Source organism: Fukomys damarensis, unplaced genomic scaffold, assembly GCF_012274545.1.
Source record: "Fukomys damarensis isolate Sample0158 unplaced genomic scaffold, DMR_v1.0_HiC HiC_scaffold_6, whole genome shotgun sequence".
Lineage (NCBI taxonomy): Eukaryota > Metazoa > Chordata > Mammalia > Rodentia > Bathyergidae > Fukomys > Fukomys damarensis.
This window is the reverse complement of record NW_022900918.1, coordinates 10,112,736-10,125,872: the sequence shown is the minus strand read 5'-3', so window position 1 is coordinate 10,125,872 and position 13,137 is coordinate 10,112,736.

Sequence of the window (13,137 nt, the reverse complement as noted above, 5' to 3'; positions counted from 1 at the left end):
GAATCCAGCCCACAACCCCACACTCTCACACTTTTTCTAACCGGGAAAAGCTGCTTGCCTCCTTCGAGCTCACTTTCGAATATTAGCTGCCCAGTCCAACCCTCTGAGAAACTGAACTGGAGAAGCCCAGCAGGCCGGGTGCACCCTGGGAAGGCGAGGGAGGGCCCAGCGGGGACGCAGCGGCGTCGGACAGCCCGGTGCTCGCTTATGTCTTCCAGTCATTTGTCTGTGCCTTAAACCGGCTCGCTTTGAGTTCCCAGGCCACTCAGCCTCTTTCGCAAGCTGATAGCAGCCACCTCGGCCTCTCGTTTCCTGCTTTGCTTCACCCCATCCTGACTTCTGGATCTCTGGCGCATCTGGATGCCTCCTTACCGTTAGTGATCCTGCAACTTTCAGCTTTCATCATGTGCGGACTGCTCCCGGGGCTGAATTCTCCTGCGGGTTCTCAGAGCAGAGCAGCAGCACCCCATGAACTCTAGGCATCCCCGCAGGAATAAAGGGGGAAATGGCCCCCTTTGACCTCAGCGAACCAGCATTTTCCTAATTTATCAGCCCATTTCCATGGCAGAAGGTCACTGCTCACGGGAGTTCATGTTTGCACCACCTTGGGAGGCTATGAGAAGATGCATCCCTCGCCCCATGCTAAAATCTTACTCAAAAGCGCTATTTTCACTAATTTCTTTCCATTTCCATCCCAGCCCTTCTGTATACCGTTCCACCCCTCTGGATTACTGCATCGGATTTCAGCCAGCCTCCTGGCTTTAGGTCTCTTTCCCGCTCCAGCCATTCCTACACACTGCTGCCAAAGAATGAATCCAAAACACAGCTTTCCTCCAGGCTCTGGGTTCTGAAGTCTTCGCAACACTTTTGTTTTTGTTTTTGTTTTGTGTGTGTGTGTGTGTGTGTGTGTGTGTGTGTGTGTGTGCGTGCTGGGGATCGAACTTGGGACCTTGCGCTTGCACGGATGGCAGTGAAACCACTGAGCAAAATCCCCAGCCCCATAATAATTTTTTTTTCGAAGTGAATTTCTTGGGACCTTGCGCTTGCACGGATGGCAGTGAAACCACTGAGCAAAATCCCCAGCCCCATAATAATTTTTTTTCAAGAAGTGAATTAAATGAAGTCCAAACTCCTCTGCCTGCCTAAGAAACTTCCCCATATCATAGGAGATTCCTCCTCCCGGCCTGGCCCCAGAGCCCCCATCATCTGGGAATCGCCTCCCCCTGCCTTGCTTCCAAACACAAACATAAGGTCCCTGGTGCTCCTCAGTGCCACAGAGAACATGTCCCTTTCAAGCCACTTCTTGCTGGGCATGTGGCTCACGCCTATAATCCCATGGGGGAGGCTGAGGCAGTGGGATCACAGCAAATTCGAGGCCAGCCTGGGCTACACATGAGTTCAAGACCAGCCTGAACTATATAGTGAGTCCCTGTCTCAACAAATATATTAATTAATTAAAGTAAGTAAATAAGTAAGTCACTTCTTTAGTAGTGGTTTCCTGAACTACGCGGATCCATGATCCTTTCAGTGTTCCCTGGTTTGTTCCACACAATTCAGCCTTTAATTATACCTGACCTTCTATATTCTACTAATTGGTTCCTGCATCTTGTCAAATAGGTTGTAAGTGATCTGAGGGCAGGGACCACCTCTTCCACTTTTCTTCTCAACAGCCCTAGATATGTACATAGGGTGGCATTTAATTCATCCTTGCCGATTAACTGAATGTCTAACCAGGCAGCCTAGGAGTGAGCCCAAGTCTTGAATGTGATTGGCACATATAACCCCAAAGGTTACCCACACTTGTTTTGATATTTTGTCTTGTTTTGTTTTGCTTGAGACAGGGTCTTGCTCCATAATTCAGGCTGGCCTTGAACTCACTATATAGCCCAGGCAGGCCTGGAGTTCATGGTAATCCTCCTGCCTCAGCCTCCCAAGTGCTGGAATTATAGGTGTGTGCCACAATGCCTAGATCACACTTGTTACATGTTGAGCTTAAATTACCTATTGTCTAAATTCTCCCAAACCTTAGCAAGTTCTCAACAAGTACATCTGGGCCTTGCAAATGTTGAGATTCCAAATTCCAAGTTCCTGTGACTTGTGGATAAGCAGGGATGAGGGAAAAGAAAGGTGCCAGACGTGGCTCCTCCTCCCTCTTTGCAGAACTGCTCTTCAGTCTTGAGAAGTTTATGCAAATGATGTAAGAAGCCCACAGGAGACTTAATTACTCCAGCGAAAACCCAGACTGCTGCTTACATCTGTTTCTTCAAGGAGCGCTGGCCACTAGATTGGCCCTTGGAAACTGTAAGCCCGTAGTAAAGCATGTTGGGATCTTTGGATGAAAGGGAAGCCTACGGGTCCAAGACACTATCATTACTGTCCTAAATAAAAGTTCTTTGTATTTTATCAAAGGAGCTCAGAGTGCTTTGCAAACATTAACTAATTAATCCTTTTTTAAAATCCACCCTGTGAAGTAGGTAGAAGAGAGATATTATTATCCCCATTAGGCAGCCAGGAAGACTGAGACACTCAGGAGCTCACTTGACAACCCAGAGTCACAGGTCAGAGCCAGACACAGAACCCAGGTCTCCCTCTTGGAGCTGACCACTCTGATTCTTTTCATGTGTTAAAAAAAGGCGGTGGGGGGGTTTATGATGTATAAAAATAACACTTGGGAACGTCGGCAACACCTAACCTTTCAATAACCACCGTGTAATAAAACAGCAGACATAGGAGACGCATCTTGAAGGAAGAACGTGTGGGTAGAAGGGTTTAATAAATATAATGCTTTGATTAAAACTTCCCAGCAGGAACTGGGGACTCTAAGGAATCTGATATTTGATCATCGCTGTGCTAATGGTTTAAAACAAAGAGGTATAATCCAACAAGTTTTAAACAGAAACTAGTCTAACAAGTTCTATACTTTATTTTTGAACTCTGTTTCCTTATTTTTCCGTGTTCTCAAGAACATTTTAAACGTTTATCCATGTGATGCAAATGTCACATGGAAGATATAAATATTACTCTTCAGATACTTTGCATTCTTCCTGATTCAAAGTCATAGTTTAATATTAATGTAATTCAAAAAATTGACAAGGAAGTGTGTTTCCAAGGAAACTGGTAGAGGAGGGGGAGAAAGATCCAAGCCTATGACTTGATTAATGATTAGATGCTGACATTTTGCCACTGTCCCCATCCTGCGAGGATGAAACAGATACAGAAAGGGCTTAGAGCACCCTAGGCAGAGCCCAGGTGACTCTAGGCCAGTCTCGGTATGATTTCACCTGGTGTGTTGTTGCACGCCTGTAGTCCCGGCTAATGGGGAGGCTGAAGCAGGAGGATTACAAGTTCAAGGCCACCTGTAACAACTTCAAAAGATCCTGTCTCAACAGTAAAGAAAACCAGCTGGGAATGTAGATCAGCTCTAGCGTCCTGTGCAAGGTGCCAGGTTCAGTTCACCAATACCACACTCTCTCTCTCTCTCTCTCTCTCTCTCTCACACACACACACACACAAAGATGGCACGGTTCTGTACAAGAAGTCATTATCAGAAATCGAGGTCCTATGAAATGCCCTGACACACCACTAGATGCTTCTTGGAAGGTGAATCATTATGCAACAGAATTTTCTAGCAACATCATTCATCTTCCTTTTGAGAAGAGATTTTTCAATCATTTGTTCATGACTTATTCATTTTGTACCTATTCAGACCTCAGTCTGTGCCTATCACAATTCCTGTGTACTCAGGAAGAAGCACTATAACCGAAACCAAATGGCAGTCAACCCGACCAAGAAGCTTTGCTGGGCCTGTAATATCAAACACTAAATAAAACTGAGGACTTTAACCCTTTCACCTATCAGATAGCTATGGGCTATCTACACTTACTCTACCCTGCTAACATTTAAAAAATCAAAACAATGCCTGCGACCTGTGGAAAAAAAATGTTAGCCATTTGAGGGGCTAACTTATGTGAAAACCAGAGAGACATTTATAACAAGGAGGCTGTACAAAAACAACAATAACAAAAAAAAAAAACCCAAAACTAAACAAAAAGAAAAGATTAGTACCAACAGATACTTTGTCACCTCCAGCTGCCTGAAGCTGCCTCTCTAGCACACCTTCTCTATCCACCATGAGGAGAGCAAATTGTTCCAGAATATTCCTCAACATGCCAAAAAGTGTTTGAATCTATGAAAGGGTACTGACTCTACTGTTTTAAATAGAATCAAATTCAAAGAAATGACATTATACTTTGAGAGTAACATTTTTGTTACCATGGAATTTATCTGGACTAATTTCCACTCTTTACTCATGTTAAAAAAAAAAAAAGTAACCTATCAGGATTTAAGCATTTTTTCAAACCAAGCAACCTGTTGAACAACTTCTTAATGTGCCTATCAATCATCTGGCGATAAGAAGAGTTTGCAGTCATAATAGCTAGTTGCTAAAATAAATATAAGTTACTATAACTAATTCAATCAACAATAGGACTCAGAGGTCAGCAAAGAAATAATCAAACAATAAGTCTGAATAGGTTGCAATTTTCCTGATTAACAAATGTTCCCCTTGTCATGTGATGTCAAGAGCTGCCCCAGGCGCTCTGAAGTGAGCTCGTACAGATTTACATAGGTGGGGCCCTGTGGCTCCCAACCACCAACCCAGGAGCCTTCAAGTTTTGCTTCCAGAAAACTCTTTTTTATGCCATGTATTTTTAACAGGCTCCTAGAATTCACAGAATCCCACAGAGATTGAATAAAATGCCAACCCCGCTGTTTAAAATACATTCTCGCTAGACTGACCAATCCAAAGTTATTTTATCCATCAGGCGATATATTAAATTTTTATAATTTTGTATTTTCCTCATTAGAATTGCCTTGTTTACCACAGAAGCAAAGAAGGAAGTTTGCATCCTGAGGTAGTGTTTGCCCTGATGTCCCCAAACAACCAAGTAAGTCAGCTGAGGAGCTGTCAGCTCCAGTGGAAATCTGGTCACGGCCACTGTCTCTCTCTCTCTCTCTCTCTCTCTCTCTCTCTCTCTCTCTCTCTCTCTCATTCTCTCTTCCTTTTCTTTTTTTGCAGTACTGGAGATTGAACCCAGGGTCTTCACATCAACAACACCCCCAGCATTTTTTATGTTTTGTTTTGAGACAGGGTCTCACCAAATTAATAAGTTGCCTAGGCGGGGATCCAACGTATGATCCACCTGCCTCAGACTCCCACCGTGCCGAGATCATAGGCACAGCCAATCAGCCATTTGGAGTTAAGTATTGTATAGCCACACAGCCTTTACAAGGCACTATGTGGAATGGCTGCAGTTTGTTTTATTTATGTTAATACAATGCGTTAGAAATTCCAGCCTTGATCTGAGGAATTGTTAGTCCCTTAATTACAATAACCAGGGTTCTTCTGAGCTCAGCTCAGCATGTATTTGCACCCTGACTGAAAGGTAAGATCCAGGGTTCTCCATCCCCACCCTCTCTTGCCTATCCCAGAGGTTGATAGCAGCAGTAAACAGAGTACTGAATGAAACCGAGTCACGGGGTAGAAGTTTTGAATGAAGGGCTGGGGACTTAGCTCAGTGGCAACCTGCCTGCCTGGCAACTGCAAGGTCCTGAGTTCAACACGCAGTGCAAAAAAAAAAAAGTTTTGAGTTAAGATAGTGGAATTAACAAAAGCGAAATATTACAGAACCAGGTGTGGTGGCACATGCCTGTAGTCCCAGCACTTGGGAGGCTGAGGCAGGAGGATCATAGTGAGTTTGAGGATAGTTTGTGTTGTGTAGTGAGATCAAAGCCAGTCTGAACTATGTAGTGAGACACCCTCTCTCAGAAAAAAAATGACAGAGGCAAGTACAGTAAGTATGTGAACTAAAGCATCAGTGATTAATCAGGGAGAATAATTTTGTTCCTTTAGTTTAGACACATACCTCCATGTGGATCCCAAATTCTGGGACTTTTTTAAGGGGAAGTAGGGGGTTCTCACTTGTGGTCCACGGTGACATAGAAGTTGGTACATAAACCAGGCTGGCCTCAAAACACAGGATCTTCCTGCCTCAGCCTCTGGAGCAATGAGATTAAGGCTTGCCACAGTTAGTTGGTTTAGTATTTTCTTGGCAGTGATTTGGAAGATTTTGCAGACTGAAGAAAAGACTGAATGGCATGAGTACATGGGACAAATGAGTGACTTCCAGGCCGGGGTCCCTTCTGAGGCCACGCTGGAGGCTGAAATGTTAAGAGGACAGAGCCTTCTTCCTGCTCCTGCGCCATTTGCTCATTTTAAGCAGCTAAGAGTACTTGGGATTAAAGTCTCAGAAATACAGGGAAATGAAAACTCTGCCACGTGGCGCTGATAAAGGAAGCAGCTGACACAAGATGACTGTTAAATGCCTAGCTATGAAAGCATCAATGTCATTAGACAGGCAGGCTCTTCTCTGGAAACTAGATGTTAATAGGTTTTTGATTGTCACCTTTCTTCTTGTTTCTTTATTACTCAGTCTTGGAGGGATTCATTTCCACAAGGGTTTGGTTAAAGTTCCCCCTCACAATCCACTTTGCAAATATACCTGCAGCTGGATTTCCAAAACAGTCCTCGGTGCCATCTGTGCCTGGAAAGGAGTCCAAGCATCAGTCTGCCTGGGGCAACCCAGCAAAGCCCGGAGAGCGGCCCTACGGAATCTAAAGGCTGGGCTGGAACTCTGGAGAAACCAACTGAATTCCGATCTGTCCAGAAGATATGTTCCTGATCCTCGGAGAACATGACTGTCTGCAAGGACACGGGATTATCAAATCGATCGTTTACATTATAAACTGAATACGTGTATTATAAACAAGATGAACTGTGTGCAGTTACGCCTTGCATCGTCAGCAGTCTTTTTTTTTTTTTTCCAGTGCCAGGGACGGAACCCAGGGTCTCCCAGGTGGTTGGCAAGTGCCCTTCCACCAAGCTGCACCCCAGCTTCGCGACACCTAGCACCTGCCTAGCTCCGTCAAGAGCAGAAAGCAAGAAAAAGGAAGCACAGATTTAATGGAGAAGGCTGGATTATGAAACATCTATTAATAACTAAATCTGGGAAGCACAGATTCAATCTAGGTGTTAGAAATGAAAAGCTCTATAAAACAACAGGATTCTATTGCAGGAAGCATCTTGGAGGGTAAGACCTTTAAAGTTTTTATGAGTCAGGTATGGTGAGGCACACCTGGAATCCCAGCACGGAGGAGGCTGAGGCAGGAGGATCACTGGAAGTTGTAGGCCAGCCTGGAATATACTGTGTAGTGAGACCCTGTCTCATAAAACCAAACATGAGAAGGAGATTATTTTCTTTCTCAGATATTAATTAGCTCTCTCTCCCTCTCTGCACCCTCCCCACCTTCCCACAGTGCACCCGGGTAAGATGACCCGATGCAGTTCCCTGTGGAAGCAGTGAGCACCTTTGGTCCGCAGCACCCACAACAGCTTTGCAATTGTGTGTGCCAGTGAGGGAGAGATTAAGGCAAAGTGTCACATTAGTCATGCCATCTCAAAGAGAAACGCTTGCTGCCTTTACAGAACACAGAAGGACGTAGGTGATTTTTTAAAAGAATGGAGCCGGGTGTGGTAGGGCGGGCTTATGACCCCCGCCTTCAGTAGGCTGAGGCAGAGGAATCATTACACACTCCAGGCCAGCCAGGGCTACATAGCGACAACCAGCCGCAATCAGTCAGTCAAGAAGGGAGTCTTGGTGGTGCCTGCCTATAATCACAGCACTGGAGGCTGGGGCAGGAAGATCAGGAATGAAGCCAGCCAGGGTTACATAGGGAGCCTCTCTTGAGAGACAGAGGGAGGGAGGGACGGAGGGAGGGAGAGAGAGAGAGAGATCGAGAAACACACACACACACACACACACACACACACGAGATGGGAAAGAGAAATGTGAAAACTCCATTTTAGTTTTAGGACATTTTTAAAGAGATGTTCATCCCTACATTGTGTCTCATATAAGCAAGTCTATTTGTAACATTTTTTGCTTTAATTTTAAGACTATGGGTCTCAGCGTTATAAGTCAATACATATTACACGGTGTAATAATCAAAGTAGTTAATACTTCTTTCCTTAAACTTTTCAAATTTTGATTGACACATAATAATTGCATATATTTATTTCAGTGCAGTACAATACGTCTTTCTTTCTTTCTTTTGGTTGTGGTGGTACTGGGAATTGGACTACGGGGTGCTACATCCCAGCCCCTTTTTTATTTCTTCTGAAGTATTATTTAAAAATTGTTTAGGGCTGGGGATTTGGCTCAGTGGTTCCGCCGCCTGCCTCGCAAGCACAAGCACCCGAGTTCGATTCCCGGTACCAAAAAATAAAAATTAAATGAAATTAAAATTAAAATTGTTTATTGGTCCGGGGATTTAGCTCAGTGGCACCGTGCCTGCCTCAAAAACTCAAGGTCCTGAGTTTGATCCCTGGTACCAAAACAAGTTTATCAATTGTACCCTTCATAGCCACTTCTTGATAATATCTGGTTTGGTCCAGTTGTTTCTAGAAAACTGATAGCTTGCCTCGCAGTATTCCAGTTATCACTTTTTTCTTCTTCCTTGCGTTCCTGGGGATGGAACCCCGGGCCTCAGGTACCTGAGGTAAGTGCTCCACCACTGAGCTGCCTGCCCAGGCCCTTATTTATTTGGGTGTGGATTGGAGCCAGTCTCACTAAATTGCCTAGGCTGGGTCTCGAACTCACAACTCTGCTGGCTCATCTTCTCCAGCAGCTGGCATTACAGGTGTGTGCCCCTGCACCCAGGCAAACACTTCAGTTTAACAATTCTAAAAATGACTGGATGTGGTTGTATTTCTGCTTAGCTCATGTATTTTTTTAATTTTATGTTATATCTTATGTTTAAAAGAATTATAAGGGATCCCCAAACCCTTGGACTATTGCAGATGGCTGGAATATTTTCAAACGTTCCTACGTCACCCCTTGACCTCCTCTATTGTTCGACGTATCGCGGTCCATTGTGGATCTGTTTACCCCACTAGATTTAGAGCCCTTTGAGGGCCAGACTGATCCTCAGATCAGGATCCCAGGGACTTACTCCTAAAAGTAAATGCACTTCTTTGTGTGAAGAGCAATGAAATATTCTCTGCCACACTGCTGCTCCCTCCCACCTTAATCTCCATGCCCAACCTGATCTCCCTTCAGCCCCCAGCTCTGACCCCCTCTGGCTTTCTCTCCTGACTCCCCATCTGCACAAACCCCACTGGGGCAGAAACCTTCCCGGAGAGTCTGGTGGTTCACAGCGCTTCTGAGCACTATAATCTTGGTGTCATTGCTTATCCTGTGGCTATCTAAAGTAATCTACCAATTCGGCATGTTCCAATGACCTCTGAGATTCCTGACAATTCCAGGACTGTAAGATAAAAAGAATTCAGGTTTGTTTATTTGCTTGGAAATTCCTGCTTCTGATACCAATGAAATAGCAATCCTCAAGTCAGCCTGGGATTCAGCCACAAAAGGCACTAAGAAAATGTAGACACCGAGATAATCAAATGGTTGGGATAACCCTGCAGGGTCTGGTGGACTCGGTCTGGGCCCCTGACCTCCACCTCCCGGCCCAGGGTCTGACTGGTCCTCCCTCCTCCGCTGACCCTTTTGCTGGCTGTTGATCTCTCCGTGCACTCTGACTACACATCAGGGTGTGAGAATCATGCCCCACACGCTTGTTAACATGCAAGTTCCTGGGCTTGCTGCTGCCTTCCCAGACCTCCTACACACCCCAGATTCTAAGTCAGTGAGGCTGAAATGGTGCTGGGTGGTAGATGCTTGGCTGGCTCCCCTGATGGTGACACCCAGCCAGCCAGGCTGAAGAGCAGAGGGCCTAGGCCACATTCATTTAAAAAGCTGAGAGCCGTCCTCCTCCCTCCATCTGCCGGCCGGTGGTCGGCAGCTGTAACTCTTGGCTAGGAAGAAATTCAAGTGGCTTTCCTAGGCTGGGTAAAGGCAACTGAAAAACAGGGAGTTGAGCCCCCTGGGAAAATCTAAACTTAAAAAATATAAAATATGATTTGGTGACACAGCAAGGGCACCACGGGCTGGAGAAAGGGAACCATGATAGGGAAGCCCAGAAACACTGGCTTTGTCTGAACGAGATGACAACACTACAGAGATTAAGAACCTGGGCGCATGAGCCAGCTTAGTGCTGCACAACTGTAATCCCAGCACTCGAGAGGTTGAGGCAGGTTCGAGGCCAGCCTGGGCTACATGATGAGTTCAAGGCCAGCCTGAGCAACATAAAGAGACTCTCTCAAAACAAACAAAACATGGGATGCAGTTGCACCACACGTCAAAACTGCAGCCAGGTATTGGTGTTACACTCCTGTAATCCCAGCACTCAGGAGGCTGAGGCAGAAAGATCACCTCCAGTTTGAGGCCAGCCTGGGCTACATAGTGAAATCCTCTCAAAAAAATTAAAATAAAAAGGTAAAAAATGGGAAAATATATAAGTAATAAGTAATAGTGCTGGGCATGGTGGCGCACTCCTGTAATCCCAGCACTCAGGAAGCTGAGGCAGGAGGATCACTGTGAGTTCGAGACCAGCCTGGGCTACACAGTGAGTTCCAGGTCAGACTCAACTACTTAGTGAGACCCTGTCTCAAAAAACCTAAATAAATAAGTAAATAAATAATAGACCATCATAATGAAACAATTATTTAATGACCACACCCAATGTATGGGGACATACAACAAGACCCATCCAGGTTGCCTGGGGCAGGGGTGCAGGATATCTGGGAAATCTTCCAGGCAGGCAATTTTAGACCTGAAATCAAAGAATGATGTGAGAATTTCCAGGTAGACCAGAAAAGAGACAGTAAAGCATGGTGTGGGAGAGAACACAGCAGGTCCTGCTCACTGCAGGTGAGGATTTGGCATCACAGGCCTCGAGGCAGAAGAGAAAGAACCTAACAGGATGAGACCAGGCTGTAACAGGAAAACTCGAAAGCTTAGATGCCTCAGTCAGCTTGGGTGAACCTCCTTCAAAGTGTGTGGGGCTAAGGGTGTTTCAGCTTGTGGTTTTCTGGTTTTCTCAGATTTTGGAGTATTTGCATTTGTACAATGAGATATCTCTAGGAGAGGCTCCATTCTAAAAGTGAAATTTCCACACATTACTCATATACCTCATACACACAGCCTGAAGGTAATTTTAAATAATATTTCTAGTCATCGTGTACATGAAACAAAGCTTCATGGTGTGGAAGTTTCCATTCACGCCTTCTTGTCAAGACTCCAAGTTTCCGGTTTGTGTTTTTCAGACGAGGAATGCTCAGCCTGTGTCGGAGATCAGGATACACTGGAGGTGCGCATGGAAGGCTTTAGAAGGGTCAGCTCTGGCAATGTGGATGCTATATTGAGTACCAAGTCTGCAGGGGATGAGAAGAAGGTGAGGGAGGGACAGCAAGGAGTGCCCAAAGAGGCTTTCCCTCCAGCCAACTACACTGCTGCACGCTCCTCACTTCAGACCACCATTCTTTTCCTTTTTCTTTTTTTCTTTTCTTTTTTTTTTTTTTTTTTTGAGACAGGGTCTCACTATGTAGTTCAAGCTGTCCTTGAACTCACTGTGTAGGCCAAGTCGATCCTCCCGCCTCAGCCTCCCCTGTGCACCACCATGCCCAGCCAGACTACCATGTCCTGTTGGGTGGCTTTGTTCTTACATCCAAAAATGTTCCCACCCACCAACTGCTTCCGATTTCACTCATGCAAAGCCAGCCTCTCCTATGAGTTTTCTCTAAAAGCTAAAGTGAAAAATCGCTTCCTGCTCTAATTCCTATAACATTTTATCTGTGTCTATTCTAAGGCGCATAGCATTCACTCCTTAACAGTGTACTTCTTTTTGTTTGTTTCTTTCTTTGTTTTGTTGTTGAGACAGATTCTCATTAAGTTGCCCAGGCTGAACTTGAATTTTTGATCCTCCTGCCTCAGCCTCCCAAGTGGTGGGATTAAAGTGTACCTCGACAATTAAAGTGTACCAGCCAAGTATACTTCTTGATGCTGTTGCCTTGTCTGTTCTACTACTATAAACCCGCAGAGAAGAAGGGAGCAGGGGAGGTAAACTATCAGGCATGTGATTGAAAAGCAGACTTACGCAGCTTCCTCAAGTGTCTGCTTCCTCCTGTGTAGGACGAGGTGAGGAGAACGTGCATTATGAGATCATGTTGAGGAACAAACGACACAAGGGATACGTGGCTCCTGGCGCAGAGGCTGATGAGACGTGCTCGGTGGGGTGGCAGCTAATACCCGCCCAGATCCGCTTCTCCAGGGCCACCTCTGTAACCTCACCTGCACAGCGAGTGGGTCACAGCCGGAACTGAGCACAGACTGGGTGGATGAATGTGGCTGACGTTACTGAGCCAATGCTAAGCCCTATCCCGAAGGCTTTCTGCCGCAGATCTCTTCGAAAGCTCCAAATAATCCTTAAATCAAGTACCATCTCTAGCTCCATTTTATATCTGATAAAATGCTACTGAACTTTAATGCTCTGAAGATGATAGACTTAGAATTTATAAAAGAGATTCTTTCCAGGCTGGCTTGGACCACTCAAGAGAAGTGTCCACATTCTACAAGATACTTATGCCAACGCCCATCATTACTTAAAATTCTCTTAAAAGATCTTTCATGAGTTACCCTGAGAACTGATCTCCTACTCCAGCTAGGGATTGAACCCAGGACCTCTGCACTGGGCGATATCCCCGGCCATTTTTTAAGTTTTTATTTTGAGACAGGCTCTCCTCAAAGTCTTCCGGAGTGGGCTTGAACTTGCAATCTTCCTGCCTCAGTCTTCAGAGTGCTGGGATTACAGGCCTGCACTGCCATATCCGGCCCTTTTTAAATTTTTATTTTGAGACAGGGTCTCACTTGTTTTCCAGGCTGGCTTTAACTTGCCAGCTTCCTGCCTCAGCCTCCCAAGTAGCGAGATCACCAGCATGCACCGATGCATCTGCTTGAACTGTATAACCTGGACATTTAACTGAGTGGTTCTTCAGCTTCTGCACTGGTCCAGCTCCACGCGTGGATTGAGGCCACTGACCCAGAGGGACAGGCCCTAGAAAGGCATGAGGCAGAGCGATGCCGGAGCAGAGAGGACGTCTGGCTGATCTTTACGGAGCCA